General features: G+C 38.7%; 1 long non-coding RNA gene across 1 annotated transcript; it reads right to left on the minus strand.

Annotated features, from left to right (window-relative positions):
* Positions 1-974: 974 nt before the first annotated feature.
* On the minus strand, positions 975-8,028 carry LOC111147349. The gene is made up of 2 exons (XR_002640618.1): positions 7,969-8,028; positions 975-1,130 (listed from the first exon to the last, which is right to left on the minus strand). It is a non-coding gene; the product is annotated as an uncharacterized LOC111147349 (long non-coding RNA).
* Positions 8,029-18,445: the final 10,417 nt, after the last annotated feature.

Raw genomic sequence — 18,445 nt, forward strand, 5'->3', positions numbered from 1 at the left:
ACATGAAGGAAAAAAATTGTTCTCGGCACAGATGAAACCTGAGAAAAGTATCTGAAGTTGGAGTTGGAATTACCAGGCAAAAAAATCATAAATGCACTTACCTAAGGCAAGTGCACTTTGAAGGAGTAAAGGCGTAAGTAGTTGTGTTGGTTAAAACACTCCAAAACCCCTTATATCCTTAATAGGCTATTTCCATTCCTTTTAGGTTTAGCATAGCATTGAAAAAATGGAATGCAAGGCGACATTTGAATTTATTTAACTATCATGAAGTGATGTTTGTAGTGCTTCTAAAATAAAGACAAGTTTTATAGTATATAAAAGACAGAAAACAAACTCCACAAATAGAAGCATGAAATCCATTTGGAACGGTTAAACCAACCAGAATGTGTGGGTATTTGTAACTTGAAATACACTCAATCATTTTGTCAAGCACATTTTTTTTTGAGTTGGATATTTGGAGAAAGATGTAATCCATATGTTTTTCATTCATTTACACTTGCATTAAAATGGGGTTCAAATTATATATTCATGCACCATGAGTGAGTTATTTCTGTTGAAAATGGATCTTTTCTTGATTAAAAAAATTTCACACTACAATACAGTCCAAGGTTGTCAATTCATCTCATAAACTCTTAGTCTAGAATATAGATATTTTTTTGACATATGAGAAGATATACTAAGTTTTACAACCATCTGGCACAATTAAAGGTCAAGATCTTGCCTTTTCTATCACTATTAATGACCACTATTTGCCATGAAAAAATAATCATATAATAACAATAATTTCTATTTGGCTCCCTGTTTCAAGGTTCAGTACATTTCATTATACCTACCTTAGGGGACTCCAGATTTAGAAATTCTTCTTTTATACTTCATTTAGGTTTTATCAAGTAAATTTATTTTCACCAAATACAGGGAACATTATTATAGGCCCTAAACCCTAAAAAACCCAAACAAAATAAAACAAAACAACATAAAACAAAAACATAAAATTTAATTTTCATGAGCCTAAGATTTCACTTTACATAGAATAGTATCCCTTGGTATCCAGATCAGCTTCTCTTGTCCATTAACTGATTTCCATTTGTGATGATTTATGTCATTTTCCCCTTCAATAGATGTCTTCCTTGCTGCTTTTTGTGGGGGGAAAGGCAAAGAGAAAAAAGGAGAAGAAAGATCACACTGAAGCCCTGGAAGCCAGATGTCACAGCCTTTGCTCTCACCAGGCAGAGCTCCCAGAGACACAGTGGCACATTGTCTGAGATGAGAGTGGAGAGGCAAAAGGCTCCCGTAGCCCTAAGAGGGGAAGCTTCTGGCTGCGGCTGGATCTGTGGTAGCTTTTTAATTCATCCTCCACCATACCAAATGCCACTTTTGGCGGTAGCCTAGTGGTGTTGACACTTGTTTTTGTATGCCATAGTTCAAAAGACCACACTTGTGAAATAGCTCTAGAATGTGCCTTGTAACAGTTGTAACAATAAGGACATTTACATCCTTTTTGGGGGGGGGAACACTTAAGTACTACTCTCTCAGCAAATTTCAATTATACAGTACAGTGTTACCAACTATGGACACCATGTTCTACATTAGACCTCCAGACCTTATTCATCTTAGAACCAAAAGTTTAAACCCTTTTACAAATCTCTTTCTCTTCCCCGCACCTCCCAGTCTGGCAACCCTTTTTCTACTCTCCTTTTCTGAGTTCAAATTTTCTTTTCTTATCTTTTCTTTTTGTTTTCTTTTTTAGGATCACGTATGTAAGGGACACCATGAGCATCTGTTTTCTCTGTCTGGCTTATTTCACTTAGTGTAATGCCCTTCAGGTCATTCATCTTACTGCAAATGACAGGATTTCCTTCTTTTTTAAGGCTGAATGCTATTCCGTTGTGTAGATAACCACTCGTCTCAGTCCATTCATTTATCAGCAGACACTTAGCCTATTTCCGTATGTTGAATATTGTGCATAATGCCTTTATGAACATGGAAATACAGCTGTAACTTCAAGATAATGATTTCATTTCTTCTGGATATACACCCAAAAGTGGAATTTTTGTATCATATGGTGGTTCAATTTTTAATTTCCCGTGGAACTTCCATACTGTTTTCCATGGTGGCTTACATTCCCTCCAACAGTGCACAGGGTTCCCTTTTCTTCACAGCCTCCCCAGTGTTTGTTCTCTCTTATCTTTCTGAGACTAGCCATCCTGACTAGATAGCTCGCTGTGGTTTTGATTTGCATTTCTTTGATGATTAATGACGTTCAGCATCTTTTTTTTTTTTTCTATTGGGTATCTGAATATTTTCTTTGGAAAAATGTCTGTTTAGGTCCTTTGCTCATTTTTTTAAAAGACTTTTTTACTTATTCATTTGACAGACAGAGATCACAAGTAGGCAGAGAGGCAGGCAGAGAGAGAGGAGGAAGCAGGCTCCCCACTGAGCAGAGAGCCCAATGTGGGGCTCCATCCCAGGACCCTGGGATCATGACCCGAGCCAAAGGCAGAGGCTCCAACCCACTGAGCCACCCTGGCTCCCCTCTTTGCTCATTTTTTAATTGTGGCAGAGGAGGTATTTGTTTTGCTATTGAAATGAATTCCTTGTATGTTTGGATATTTACTCCTTATCCTGATATATATTTGGAAATATGTTTTCCCATTGCATAGGTTGCCTTTTCATTGAATTGATGTTTTCCTATGCTGCACAGAGGATTTCTAGTTTATTATAGGTCCACTTGTTTGTTTTTGTTTATTTTGAGATTTTGAGAGGGTTCAAGATATGTTCTTGGTCCTTAGAAGAGAAAACACCCTCTGTTTGTACTCTACACTTCAATGAGTTTAATTAAGGTTATCGTTTTCGGAGTTGTTTTGTAAGCCAAGAGTATGCCCACTGCCTTCTTCTTGACCATATATTCTATAAGGAGAATATGATGACACAAAATGGAATTTTCCTGAACCATGTGCCAAAAGTGTAAAATCCTATTAGTAAGAATAATATGAATAAATAACCAGGTGTTATAGACTGCTGTATCCCCTCAAAGGTATATTCAAGTCCTACCCCTTGGTTCCCGTGAACAAGATCTTGTTTGGAAATAGAGTCTTTGCAAATGTACTTATGTTCAGATGAAAACATACTAACTTTGGGTGGGCTCTAGTACAGTATGACAGGTGTCTTTCTAAGAGAAGGAAAATAGGTCACAACTATAGAAACAGAGACCCAGAGGAGAGATTACCATGTGAAGACAGAAACAGAGTCATAAGCCCAGAATGCCTAGGGCTCCCAGCTTGGCAAGAGGCAAGAACAGATCCTTCTCTAGAGGCTTTGGAGGGACCAAGACCTTCCCAACACCTTGACTTTGGACTTCGAGCCTCTAGAACTGTAAAAGAACAAATTTCCATTGTTTAAGCCACCCAGTTTGCAACGCTTTGTGGCACTTCATGCAGTTGGAGATAGGAGTCTTTCAATGCTCCAGGGGAGTTCTGGTGGTATATCACAGAGTACCACAGTGTCCACTTCAACAAATTCTATTTGCAGTCCTATGTTCTAGAAGAACATGGTTTCTGATGAATGAAAATTTATGTGATTATATAGAAGATATCTAGTCAAGAGTGAAGATATGCCTACCCAAGTGCGGAGAACCGTCCTCCTCCACGGGTATCCTTCCAGGGAAGGCCGCCCCCCAAGGCAGCTCATTATGGGCTTTACCAGAAGGACTGGCATAGTCTGTAGCCCACTGAATCTGAAGATCCAGTGTTCATGGATTTTGGGTTAGTACTTTTTAGGCAAGGTTTTATAATATGAGCACGGGGGTAATTACTTAGATTAAATAACAAGTAGCTTTGGGTTTGGCTACTTGAGGGCAGGGATCATTTTAGATGGATCTTGGTACCCCCAATGGTCTGGTACAGTATGTGCCAGCAGTAGGTGCCAAAAGTGGCTAATGAAGGGGCGCCTGAGTGGCTCAGTGGGTTAAAGCCTCTGCCTTCGGCTCAGGTCATGATCTCAGGGTCCTGGGATCGAACCCCGTATCAGGCTCTCTGCTCAGCAGGGAGCCTGCTTCCTCCCCACCACCAACTCTGCCTGCCTCTCTGCCTACTGGTGATCTCTCTCTCTCTGTGTCAAATAAATAAATAAAATCTTTTAAAAAATGGTTAATGAAGTAGTAAGTAAACATTAGGTATGTATAAATGTTTGGTTATACATAAAAGATATGCTTTAAGTAAAAACTGAGCACAACTATCGATGCTTTACCTTTTTGAAAATAGGATAGTTTACAAGGATGTTTGTACACATTATTTAACTCAATTTTCAATACAACTTTATCAAATAGACATTATTCTCAGTTTTATGGATAGGAAATGAAGGTTCAGTGACATGCCCAAGATCACACAGCTAGTGAGAGGTGTAAAAATGGTATGAGTGATTCATAGTTCCAATCTTGGGGCCAAATTATATTCTCTGTCCCCTACACCACAATTGCTTTTTGAGGAAATGCCTGCACAGGTCTTGAGACAGCAGACTTCACTTAAATCACTGCATCCCTAGAAAATATTCACTTCAACAGTTTCTATCACAATTTTCCCCCTTTCTGTGGGGTTAAAAATATCTGAAAGGGGTGCCTTTAGTTAGAGCCTTAGTTATGCCTTAACTTGATTTTGATCTTGGGGTCATGAGTTTGAATCCCCTGTTGGGTGTAGGGATGACTTAAAAAATAAAATAAAGTGGGGCACCTGGGTGGCTCAGGTGGTTAAAGCCTCTGCCTTCGGCTCAGGTCATGATCTCAGGGTTCTGGGATCAAACCCCACATGGGGCTCTCTGCTCAGCAGGGAGCCTGCTTCCCTTCCTCTCTCTCTGCCTGCCTCTCTGCCTACTTGTGATCTCTATCTGTCAAATAAATAAATAAAAATAAATAAATAAATTAAAAAAATAAATAAATAAAGTAAAATAAACTTGGGTGAGGCAGACTTTAAAAAGAAACAAAAAACAAAACCTGAAACCGTCTTCTCATTTGAACAATATAAGAGTAAACGTGTTAATGCTTAACTTACACCAGCAGCTAACTGTCAAGAAGAACAGTCCCTGTTTAAATCCAAGGAATTAGTTGTATAATTATACAACTAAAATTTTAGCCAGATGTAGTCACAAATGAATTATATTAATTAACCCCCTTCTTTCTGTCTTCTGAAGATTACAGAAATTTTATACTAATTTTATCTACACTGTACTTTAATATTACAGACATTCTTAGCTAAAATATCTATCGTGATTAAATATTTTACTGAAAGCCATCATGTATCATAACCTAATATATAAAGCACATGGTACTAGACTGGATTCTTTAGCTGCCCAGAATCGCTCTGCATGAAGGAGCAGTTCTTGAACTCTGCCTCAACCAGCACATTCAAAATGATTCCCATGGAGTCAGGATTGGAACCATGCAACTGTCTTTTGGACCCAACTTTGGTGAATCCAGTCCTATTCTATAAATCTGAGATTTGGATTTGAGAAAGACTGCAGGGACCATTAAAGCTGAATCACAGAATTGCAATGCTCCAGGAAGGAGGTCCAGGATCCCCAGTAACCAAGAGTTAGCCTGACGTGAAAATAGTTGTAAGGGATTCTGAAAAACCAGCCAGACATAAATTTTTAAAAAAACCTAATCATGAAGGCATAAGCTGGATCAAATTAGAATTTAACCACCTCCTTACAGATGAAATCATGAACCATTTAGACATTTTATAATCACACCCAGTGTCCACCACACCATGGTACAGGAGACAAAAAAAGCGAGTCACATGTAACACTACTGAACTGTACACTTATAAATGGTTAAGATGGTAAATTTTGTTATGTTTTTACCCGCCCCCAGACTCATGCAGAAATTAACTTGCTAGTTAAGAATGTAATATTTATCCAGTTGAGAGTCTCTGTTTCCAAAAGAGAAAGTGAACTTAGTTAACTTTCTAGGCCATGGCAAAGAGTTGAGGCACTTATTGTGTCCCTGAATAATGGTAACATTTAGTGTTGAAGACATTCACAGACATCAGCAGAGCGTACTGGTGAATGCTTAACAATCAGCTTTCAAACAACATAACTGATGCGTAGAACTGGTCAGTTTCCACAGTGTAATTGCCTCTGCGCCCATTTCAAAGCACCAAGGTGACGTCAGTAAACACAGAGCTGGGAATAAATGGACACAATGTGCTCTTGTGAGCACCCGCACGCCAAGGCAGGGGGGCAAGGCAGAGCAGAACCACCCCCAAATGTCACTTGTGTCTTCATTTCATTTGTTTCAAGTTCAGAATGTAGTTATGCAGGAATAGGTAAAGGGAACAAATATTTATGAAGTGGCTATTGTGCACCTGACCCAATTTAAATTACTTCATTTTAAAATGTTATGTACACCACTAAAAATGGTACACTTAAAAGGGTGACTTTGTGGTATGCGAATTACACTGCAATCTTTGAAAATGTTGGGTATAACACTGTAGAGATTTGACTAAATCTCTGGATAGATTTTTTTTTTCCTCTTATGAAAGAATCCTTTTAAATTCTTTCAGATGAAAGATTATACAGGCCATGAAAAGTCCTGATCTTTATCATAATCAAGCTGTTGTTATCTGAGTACTTCTCTAAACTGAATGCTACGCCAGCTTACGGTGTTTCCCTTCAGAGCAGAGGGGACAAGTAGCTAAGTGGGAAGTTTCTACTGGCAACCTAGTATGAAAGTATGGTCTCTGTACTTGTCAACTCTTCTGTCTCCCACCAAAAACTGATATTGGTATTTACAAATTATTAGTCCCAACAAGACTTATGGTAGGAAAAAAAAAAAAAAAAAGAGTGACGGAGACAGCCCTGCCAGTTATGGATCAACAGTTCTGATGGTGTCATGGAACGTGAGCTTTGCATTTTTATCTGCAGGCCCTTCACTGCTTCTTTTAGAGAACTACAGTCTCATCATTAAATTAATTATCCAAATTAGAATACCAAAATCATAGAATTTTGGAATGGAGAGTGCTTACAGATTTCTTGTGACTTATTTCTTTTACAGATGAAGAGGGAAGAATTTAGTCACACCACGATTCTTTTCAGAAGAGAAGTCAGTTTACTGGCTCCTTGAGGAGTCAATTCCATCTCACGGTGCTGCCACGAGGCATTAAAATTCCAAATGTTTATGTTTTACGGAATTCCTACCCTAATGTCTAGTTCCAGAACCAGCACCTCTCCTCCATGGAATTACCTTTATTTTACCAACTTTTAGTACTTCCAGATATTTCTAACAGTAAGAAACAACGCCTGAAACATACTAGACTATGTTTCAACTGTTTGTCTCCCACCATGAGTGACACTTAAAACTGTTATGAGGGATCTAGTGTCTCCAGTTCCATTTGTTTTTATATTACAGATTATGACATTTATAATATATTCATTACATTATTATATATTATAATTCTATTATTTACAATATATTCATAATATATGGCACATATAATATGATATAATAAATATATAATATACATCATATCTATATTATATATAGATATATATGGCAAATGCATTTCCCCAATTAGTTCTTTTTGAGCTCTTTCTGCCTCTAACAGAAATGTAATTGGCAGTACTTTATAATGAAGCCAATAGTGACGCATGTTGATGTCAGGAAAAGGAACTTTCAGATTCCAACCACACCATCACCGGTAAGCCTACTAATAATCATAGCTAATGTTAATGGGCCTTAAATGAGTATAACTTAATTAACACAATTTTGAAAATAGGAGCTATTATCAATCCAGCTTCTCGCTGAGGAAAAGGGCCAAGAAGAAGCCAAGTAACTTGCCTAAGTTTACTACTCAGGGTCTCAGGTGAGGTTTCAGGAGCCTCAGCAGGTAAGTAGGCTGCTGCCCTCCATCAGTGACATCTAAGGGGCTCTGGGCTAAGACGGAGAGACAGACACGGCAGGAGAGCAGAGACTCCTACCTTGTCTTCTCTCCCTCCTCTTTCTTCCTCTCCAGTGATGGCATTAATGTCCATCTGCACCACCTGTGAACCATGAGATCAGTCACTGAAATTGCAGTTTTAAGGCTCACTGCCTTTACCTTGTACTGGACAGTTAGTTTGCTTAATGCATTTTGTAATAAATTTAAGAATGTTAAAACTGAGTTTAAAAAAACTGAGTTTTCTACATATTAGTGAAACTGAGTTATGAATCCCTTCTTGGAGTGTCTATCAACATCAGGCTTTTGTGTGAGGCATAGCATCCAGAACTACAGAGGATATTTATAGTGCAGACTATTAAAATACTGTATTAATGTAATGGAGAGTTTTTTTTTGTTGCCGTTTTTGTTCTGATCATTTTTCTTTCTAGGAAATTGATCACGGCCCACTTGCATCCTGCTTATCACATCCTTCAGAGATGGCAGAGGGACATGTGTCCTCTCTCCATTTCTTTCCTCTCCTCTACTAGAGCCTGATTCTCAATTGCCTAATTTTCCCCAAGCCCCAGAAAGAGGCTTTCGAGTCAGTCTGGAAGCTAGCCATTTGAATTCTGACCCAGGAGCCACTCTGAAAGCTGGGTCATCTCAGCAATTATCCAGTCTCTCCAAGTCTTCACATCTTCAACTATTTAGGAAAATAACAACACTCATCTCATCTAGAGGCTGTGCGAGTTAAATGGGGAAACAGGGCACAGAGCCCACTAAGCGGCAGGCCCTTCCCTCCGTGAGCCCTTCCCCTTCTAGGCTAAAGGCTTGGGGCACAGGCTTCTCAGGGATCCTTACCATTTTTAGGTCAAGACCCTTTGGGGATCTAAGGAGGTCTAAGGACCCACCATGCAAAAGCAGGTCTAGCCTCACAAATGTGGCACATGATTTCATGGGTTTCGAGGACCTTCCACAGCTTGCCTGGGCCTTCACAGACCAATTGTTAGAAACTTCTAGAACAGTACAGCATTCTGATTGAGGAGCGGTGAACTTCACGGGAAAAAATACAAGAATAAAGACAGCAGGAAGTGAATGATCAAAGGAATTTAAAAATAACTAAAAGAAAAGAAATAAATGGAAAAAAGACAAAAAAGGCAAACTTGGTTTGGGCAGAGAGAACATATAAGACATACAGATCTGGGGCACCTGGGTGGCTCAGTGGTTTAAGACTCTTCCTTCGGCTCAGGTCATGATCTTGGGGTCCTGGAATCGAGCCCCGCATCAGGCTCTATGCTCAGTGGGGAGCCTGCTTCTCCCTCTCTCTCAGCCTGCCTCTCTGCCTGCTTGTGATCTCTGTCAAATAAATAAAATATTTTTTAAAATATTAAAAATATTAAAAATATTTAAAAATATAAATAAAATCTTTAAAAAAAAAAGTAAAGAAATATGGGTCCCCATCTGTAGCCACTGTCGGCACCCCAGATCGATACACTTGTTAGCTGAGGATTTAGGTAATTTGCAGGGTATTTAAATAGTTAATCATGGCCTTAGAAACATTTGACAACAAAGTGTACACTAATCCAAAATATAATCAAATCGTAAAAGCCAAATGGACCTTCCAGATGTCGGGGATGAATAATTCATGTCAGTCCTATCCCAGCCCCTCACCCAGCACATTACACTAATGAGGCTTTGCCTTTATGCCTACATTCGCCGCTTTAGAATTATGGGACCACGGTTTCTGGAGGCTTCTTTGAAAACCATAGTAATAAATAAATTAGCTTAATTGTTTACTGCTTTATCAACTCAGATGAAACGATTATGTTTAAAAAAAAAAAAAAAAAAGTGACTCCCAGAGAAGAGCAGACAATCTCAAGCCACGTGAGAGCTCTCCCCTGGTGCTATCGTACTTTCTCTTGCTCTGTGTCAGCCTGGATTTGACAGCAGATTGTGGCCTATCTGCTATTTTCCTGCTCCTCTCCCTTCCCTAATATTAGCCCTCCAATTAAAAGAAGGAGCCTTGGGGAATTGGGGAAAGGGGGCCTATTCATATCTATCCTACAATGCACAGCGTAGATTCCACAACAACAAATTATCAGGCCCTAGATGTCTAGGGTGAAGGTTGAGAAACCCTAATGTAACCCCAAAGTTAGAATATGGGTCTGAGAGGGCAGTTTCCACCTGGGATTCTCTTTATTCACACCACCATAGTATTTGTGTGTCGTTTTCCTCAACAACCCACTCACTTTTCTTACAGATCCAGAAAACCACCGAAGCAGGTTATCTAGTGGATGGGGGAACAACCTAGAATATTTCCACTCTCCTTTCTGAGTCTGGTGCCCAGGAGAACCATGACTGGAACAAAAGCCAGGAAGGAATCCCGGGTGTACCTCCTAAGGGCCAACTGACTTGAAAAGATACTGAACCTCCCTGAACCTAAACTCTTCAGTAGTAAAATGAGAGTACAAGGGTGGATTCTGTAAATGTTCAGAATCAACAATATATATCTGTGTCTCTCACGCAGTGTTTACTGAAGTAGGTGCTGATAAATGTTATTATTAATACTTAATAGCAATGGATCCCAAACTACATTGTGCATCATTATGAACCAGGGAAGTTATTAAATTCACCTTCCCAGGCCCCATCCCCAGGGGTCCTGATCTCCTGTGGCAGGAACTGTATCTAGAATCTGAAATGTTGAGAAGAGACAAGGTGATTCTGATCTACATGATCTGTGGCCCACATGTGGAGAAACCGCTGCTGCCCAGGGGTTCACATTGGATGTCCTGAATATTCTGAGCCAGATCCTCTGATTTTTTTTTTTAACCTTCAGAAGAAAGGCAAATCTGTGATACTTCTTCTTGACCTTTCTCCAGAATTTAAATTCTGGGATAATTAATCTGAAGAGTTTTGCTTTCCCCAATCTTATACCCACTTCTCTGAAAGCTATCAACTCACTGATGTTTCCAACTCTTATTCTATGAAAGAAAGAAAACATTTGGCCAGATGGGGCTATAAATAAAAATCTGGAGGAGAGGAAAAGTGACATATGCTGACTTACCCTTGGAGAGCATCATGGAGCCTTGGGAAAAGATCTGACTTTAGAGTTGAACAGACAGCAGTTTCTTTCGTTGTCCTGCCCTTTGCTTGCTCTCTGAGTCTCAGTATCCTCTGCTGTAAAATAAGAAGGAAAACATGTACTTCTTCTATTAGCAGGTGCTCTCAATGATCTATTCTGCATGGGCTGGTCATTCTGAGATTAGCCCCTCTTCTGTGTGGCAGACAATACTTACCCCTTCTTCTCTTCCTGCCTTTATTATTTTTTTAAGATATTATTTACTTATTTGAGAGAGAAAGAGAATAAGCAAGGGGGAGGGGCAGAGGGAAAAGCAGACTCCCCACTGAGCAGGGAGCCCTACCGACCGTGGCTCCATCCCAGGACCCTGAGATCATGACCTGAGCCGAAGGCAGACACTCAACAGACTGAGCCACCCAGGCACCCCGATGCCTCCCCTTTCTTGCTTGCTAACAGAATCTCATCATTTGACAGGAGCAGCAAATGCACCCAGGAGAAGAGGAGCCTTTCTCACTCCTGCAGTTAGGAGCAGCTGTGTGACAACACAGTTCTGGTCAATAAGGTTCAACATGAATTCAGTAAAAAAATATTGCTTCCCTTTCTTCCTTTTCCCTCCTCTACATTTTTCTTCTCCCTTTTCTCCCTCTTCCTCTGAATACTCTTTCTACTAACTGGATTGTGTCTGTGAGCCCAGACGTGGAGTTCTGTGAGTGGATGCAGATCGCTTGTGTTCATGAAGGTGAAGGTCCGGGCTGAGGTTGATGGACTAGGAAGCCCGGGTCTTTGATGGGGTCTTTAAAGCAGCTCCACCAGTCTTGGACTGTCCACCTTCATGCTACATGAAGAAAAGAAGCCTCCTATGTGTTAAACCACTGTTATTAGAGTTGTGCACTATACGCATAATTCTTACCCAAACTAGAAGTATTTCACCCCAATCAGGGAATCACTGACAGTAGCAAGATCCAGACTCTTCAGGTTAAACTTCTTGACTTTGTAGCTCTGCTCTTTGCTTGGAACTAACTTGATCCTCCAGAAGATCTTCCCTCTAGAATATTCTCCAAATTGTAGCCTGTTGGGTGATCTGACCTACCGTTCGTCCTAAAATCTTTGCTCCATTTTTCTTTCTTCAATTTTTTTTTCCTGGTCTCATTCACTTTCCCAGTACTGATACCTTTCATTGATCAGAATGTTTGTATCCCCTTAACGAAGCTCTTTCAGCCCTCAGGGCTGGGACTAGGACATGCAGTGATGTGAAACAGTGCAAAACTTGAGGTGGCACTTAGAATTCATTCAAGCAGAGTGTCAATATGTTAGAGTAAACAACTCCGTAATACTTGCCTCAGTAGCCCCATTCCCACGGCCCTTCCCCCTACACTTCTCCAGCCCTGCCCCCACTATCAGCTTTTGGGATTGATTTGACCTTCACTTTTAGTGTCTATCAAATTGCAATTTATGACCACTAGCCTTTCCTGAAATCCCTGTAATGGATATGATATTTTCAAAGGTGATATACAACAGAATAAGAAACACTGAAAAGAATCCATTACATAGAAAGCATGTCTTACATAGTAAGTGTTAAGTATTGTTACTTGTTCCAGCTATAATATAAATATGTGTGTCTGTATGTGTAACACTGGGTCATGAGATAAGGTAATATTTACTGTGGATTGTGGTCCAATAAATTTTGGGAAAAAAATTTTTGTTCTTTGTTCCAAGCTTATTATCCCTCTCAATCCAGGTTTCTTACCTTCTACCTACCACACTAGCTATCTACTAAATTTCACCTGCAAATTTAGTTTATATAAGCTTATAAGATATCTAGCATAAATTAGCTACAACGAGTTTATATATGTGCTATATAATGATTCCTAAAGTCTAAATTTGTTCAAAATGATGGATTCTATCATTTTTACACATGGGCCAACCTCTCAGGAATACATAACAGCTTATCTTCTTTTTTTTTCTTTCTTTCTTAGAGCAAGAGAGAGAGAGCCAGCTCAAGCAGGGTGGGTGGCAGGCAAGGGAGAAATAGGCTCCCCGCTAAGCATGGAGCCTGATGTAGGGCTTGATCCCAGGACTCTGGGATCATGACCTGAGCCAAAGGCAGCCGTTTAACCAATGGAGCTCCCCAGGTGCCCCTACCTTCATTTTTTTTATTTTAAAACATTGTTTACTTTCTTAAGACAATATTCGTATGGGTGTTCCTTTGAAGGATTTAACTTGATCATTTCTAGGGTTCTGCGATCATAGAGTAGAGCCAGCCTATATTAGGAGCTGGGGAATATCAATCTAGTTTTCCTATTTCTAAAAGAGCCATGCTTCAATTCTTCTCACACTTGAAATTTTTCAGCACGCTTAGAAAACACGAAAGGTATCTAGGATTCTCAGAATGACTCATAGCAACAGCGACCTCTAGTTCTGCTAATGTTTATACCAGCACTCAATCTTCTGCAAGTGTTCATTGGAGTTTATGTGATCTCTTCCACCCGAGAAGTTAAGCGTCACAGAAAGTCAGCACAGATTTATGAGACATCTACTGTAATTCAGTATAATGCATGAAACAAACAAAATATTACTTAACATAAGGGCCTTAAAACTACATCCAAAACAAGGCATAAAAACAAAGTATATGTAACTGCAAAAGCAGCAAATTTATCAAAGAGTTACCCAAAGAGCTGATGGAAGGCAAACTACATCGTCTTGCCTGCACAATGTTACTTAGTTTAGCTGCCGCTCAAGCATTTTGGCATACAGTAGCCAATCATGTCTGCACAAAGTAGGGACACAAGAAGACACAGAGAATTAAGAAAATCCTTTCTTAATTTGGATTTCAGCCCTTCAAAGCCCCTCAAAGGAACTTGTGTCAGTTCCCAGATAACAATTGCCTTGGCACACTGTAGGCTCTCAGGGAATGTGTGGAGAAGCAACGAACGAATGTTTGACCAAGGATATGCAAATGTAGACACATTGTGGATCTTTCAGAGAGCAGGCTACTTATGAAACTGTTGGAGCCCATAAAGAAACAAAAGAAAAATATTTATGAAGGTATCTTTTTCCATTCATTTTGAATCAAATGGGAATTCAGAAGACTCAGGTTCATGTATTTCATATTCACTTATATTAATCCATTAAACAGTTATTGGTCACTAATTGCTCTGAAGAGACTCACAACAGCTGAAGCTGAACAGCTTATTTTTCATTTGAAAAATAAGGCTTTTATCTTTCAAACAAGAACTTTTATTTTGCCAAGAGTAAAACCTGAACTCAAACACATGACAAATGCATTATTTAAATAACATTTCAAATGTGATTCCTTTGCTTGTGTTATTCCTATTTTCTATATTCGTCTGTAAACTGTACTTTATGAAATAAGGCAGCGGGGAGATAAATTTTTCCTTATCTTGTTTACCGTTTCCTTTCTTGGCTTCTGTGTTAGAGAATGTATGATCATAGATGTTGCAAAAATCACTCTCACTGTGCTAAGGGGCCTGGCATGACTACAAGCTCCAAATTTAATTTCACAAGTATTTATTCAGTTAATGCTAAGTGCTTCAAACAGTAATTGGGAACCTATAGTATTCTAGGTCCTTCACACAACAAATTTCTGAGTTGCTTCCTATTGGCCAGGGTTCAAAACATTTAGACATTGTTCCCACCCTCACAAAGTTCATACTAATTAATTAATCACCACATATGACCTTTGAAACAAAGTGGTTAAATCCGGCACTACTTCTGCTATGCTTCCATGTTTCCAGTTGAACATTAAGTAGGTTGGAAGACATTTCATCTTTAGAAATGTGTTCCGTTTGTCTCCAGATTGGATGGTTTGCATTGTCTTCAAAATGTTTTTGGGTAGGGATCATGCAAGCCCTAACAAGAAATGAGTTCTTCAGCATTGTCAACATAAAAGGCAAGGGATTCTGTATGCAGTTTCAATGTGTGAAACCTCAAATGTAAATTTTCTAGTTCTCTAAGTTTCAGTTTCCACCTGCATAACTGAGGTTGGACTAGATGATCACTTTGCAAATATAGCTTGTTTGCTCACTGGACACGTACAAAGCTACAAAACAAGCCTGCCAGAACCAAATTTTTTGAAAAGTCACTGTCCTACAACATGTTGTCATGCCTACATGCAGTAGGTATTCTTTTCTGATCATGAAAAAAAATTAATGCATACTCCTTCTCATCCTCCACAGTTCACATCATCTCTGATGACAGGCTACGAAAGCTATCCAAAGATTCCCAGGGAAATATGTCAACTTGTACAGGGACCGTGCAAAAGGCTTAATCCCACACTCCTTAATCCCATATGTTTACATCTATTTTCACCTGTAACATGTATGTCCAAATGCACCCTATGCACAGCTCTATGCCTTTATGTTCCTATGTATATGTAATTCATTATATGCTGAGTGCCAGGGCTGAGTTCAATGTTCTATGTACATTCTTTTTTTTTTTTTTGACAGAGAGAGAGAGATCACAAGCAGGCAGAGAGGCAGGCAGAGAGAGAGGGGAGGAAGCAGGCTCCCCGCAGAGCAGAGAGCCCGACGCGGGGCTCGATCCCAGGACCCTGGGATCGTGACCTGAGCCGAAGGCAGAGGCTTTAACCCACTGAGCCACCCAGGCACCCTTCTATGTACATTCTTACCTATAATCCTCACAAGCCTACAAGATGGAAATTGTTAGGTCCATTTTTCAGATTCAGAAAACAGTGTTTGGAAATAGAATATAATTTGCCCAAAGCCGCCGATAGGACAGCAACAGAGCTAGAACTGAAACTCCAGTTCATACAACTCTGAAGGAAGGACACCAACTTATATACATAGAGGGAGAGATACAATATGGTTTATAAATCGCTGGAAATGGAGTTGTCAAAAGACAATTGCAGGAATGTTTGTTTCAGTAAGAAAATATGCCAACCCTGTAGGCATAAATTTGCAACAAAAATACTGCATGGAAACTCTACCATCCTTATGCTGATAGAGAAGGCATCTCTATTAAGGTAAGACTAACCAGAATTCATTAGAAAACAACATACAATATGTTGCTCACCACTCAAAAATTCTTCTCCTCAGTAACAAGAATGTTTTAACAAACAAAACAACTGTGGTGTCATGGAAAACTTACGTCTAGGTAAGTATTAACCACAGACTTCTTAACGAGTATTCACCCACCCTGCCCTTTCTTCAGTAAAAACGAGAGCACTTCCCATTTCGCATGTTCAAATGCTAAAACATGAAATAATGGCAAAATCCATGTCTTATGTGAAGGAGCATGCATACATTGCTTGTTATTTAATAAATATAGATATTTATTAAATATAACATATAAACATACATATATATTTAAAATTAGTGGATTACTTTAGGTAACTGTGTCGCATTCACTTCGCTTAGCTGGTATCCCTCAAGAATCTACAGATTTTCAAACAATGCCATTAAATTAACAATGAGCAGATTTGAATTTTGCTATGCAGTATTTTATTGACAACCTAGGATTTCCATACTATCCTGCAAAGGTAAATATGGGTATTTATTGTGGGGTCAGAGAATTCAATGTAATGGTAATGTTAGTCTAATCCACAATTAATATATTCCAGAGAATATCTAATGTATTTAATGTTCTTGCAATTGTCTATGTATGGGCTATTGACGGAGATTTATCTAGCCATAAACATTGTATCAGTACATGAGTTTTTTTTTTTCTTTTTAAGTTGAATGTTCTACTTTCCAAATTACTGAACTAGTTTTCAAAGGATTTGTCTTTCAGAAGGATAAACTATTATAAAGGTATTTAACAATTTTTTAGATTAAGTATATTTTACCTTTTTAAAGTTTTAATTTAAATTCCAGTTAGTTAACATACAGTGTAATATCATTTTCAGGTATACAACACCTGAAATTCAACACCTCCATGCCTCACCCAGTGCTCATCACCACAAGCACACTCCTTAATCCCCATCACTTATCTCCTCCATCCCCCCCACCCATCTCCCATTTGGTAACCATCAGTTTGTTCACTATAGTTGCAGGTCTGTTTCTAGGTTTGCCTCTCTTTTTTTCTCCTTTGTTCTTTTGTTTGTTTCTTAAATTTCACATATGATTGAAATCATATGGTATTTGTCTTTCTCTGACTTATTTCACTTAGCTTTATACTCTCCTCTCTAGCACCCATGCTACTGCAAATGGCAAGATTTCACTCTTTTTTATGGCTCAGTAATATTTCATATATATTTCATATATATATGAACATATATAATATATACATATGTATTATATGTATGTATTTTATATATGCATATACTTATATACATATATATATGTGTCACACCTTTTTTAATCCATTCATCAATTGAAGGACCCTTGAGCTGTTTCTGTAATTTAGCAATTGTAGATGCTGTTGCTATAAATATCAGGATGCATGTATCCCTTCGAATTAGTATGTTTATATTCTTTGGGTAAATACCTAGTAGTGTGATTGCTGGATCCTAGGGTAGTTCTATTTTTATCTTTTTGAGGAACCTCCATACTGTTTCCACAGGGGCTGCACCAGCTTGCATTCTCACCAAAAGTGCAAGAGCATTCCTTTTTCTCCATATCCTCACCAATCACTGTTGTCTCTTGTGTTGTTGATTTTAGCTCTTCTGACAGATGTATCTCATTGCAATTTGGATTTGTGCTTCCTTGTTGATAAGTGATGTTGAGCATCTTTTCATGTGTTTGCTGGCCATCTGTATGTTTTCTTTGGAAAAATGTCTATTCATGACTTCTACCCATTTTTCAACCAGATTATGTAGTTTGGTTTTTTTTTTTTTTTGGTTTTTTTTTTTTTTTTTGGTGTTAAGTATCATAAGTTCTTTATGTATTTTGAATGTTAACCCTTTATCAGATATGTCATTTGCAAATATCTTCTCTCGTTTTTTGTTTCATTGATTGTTTCCTTCACTGTGCAGAAGCTTTTTACTTTGATGTAGTCCCAATAGTTCATTTTTATTTTATGTCCCTTGCCTCAGGAGCATATCTAGAAAGAAGTTGCTATGGCTGATATCAAAGAAGTTACGGCCTTTGTTTTTTCCAAGGAATTTTATGGTTTCAGGTCTCACATTTAGATCTTTAATCCATTTTGAATTTATTTTTGTGTGTGGTGTAAGAGAGTGGTCCAGTTTCATTTTTTTGCATGTTGCTGACCAGTCTTCCCAACACCCTTTGTAGAGGAGACATTTTTCCCCCCACTGGATATTCTTTCCAATTTTTTCAAAGACTAGTTGACCATTTAATTGTGGGTTCATTTCTGGGTTTCCTATTCTGTTGATCTGTGTTTATTTTTGTGTCAGTACCATATTGTTTTTATTACTACAGCTCTGTAATGTAATTTGAAGTCCAGAATTGTGAGGCCTCCCGCTTTGTTTTTCTTTTTCAAGGTTGCTTTGGCTATTCAGGATCTTTTGTGGCTCCATACA

The sequence above is a fragment of the Enhydra lutris genome, unplaced genomic scaffold (genome assembly GCF_002288905.1).
Source record: "Enhydra lutris kenyoni isolate GAN:26980312 unplaced genomic scaffold, ASM228890v2 scaffoldscaffold16, whole genome shotgun sequence".
In the NCBI taxonomy this organism is placed as follows: Eukaryota; Metazoa; Chordata; class Mammalia; order Carnivora; family Mustelidae; genus Enhydra; species Enhydra lutris.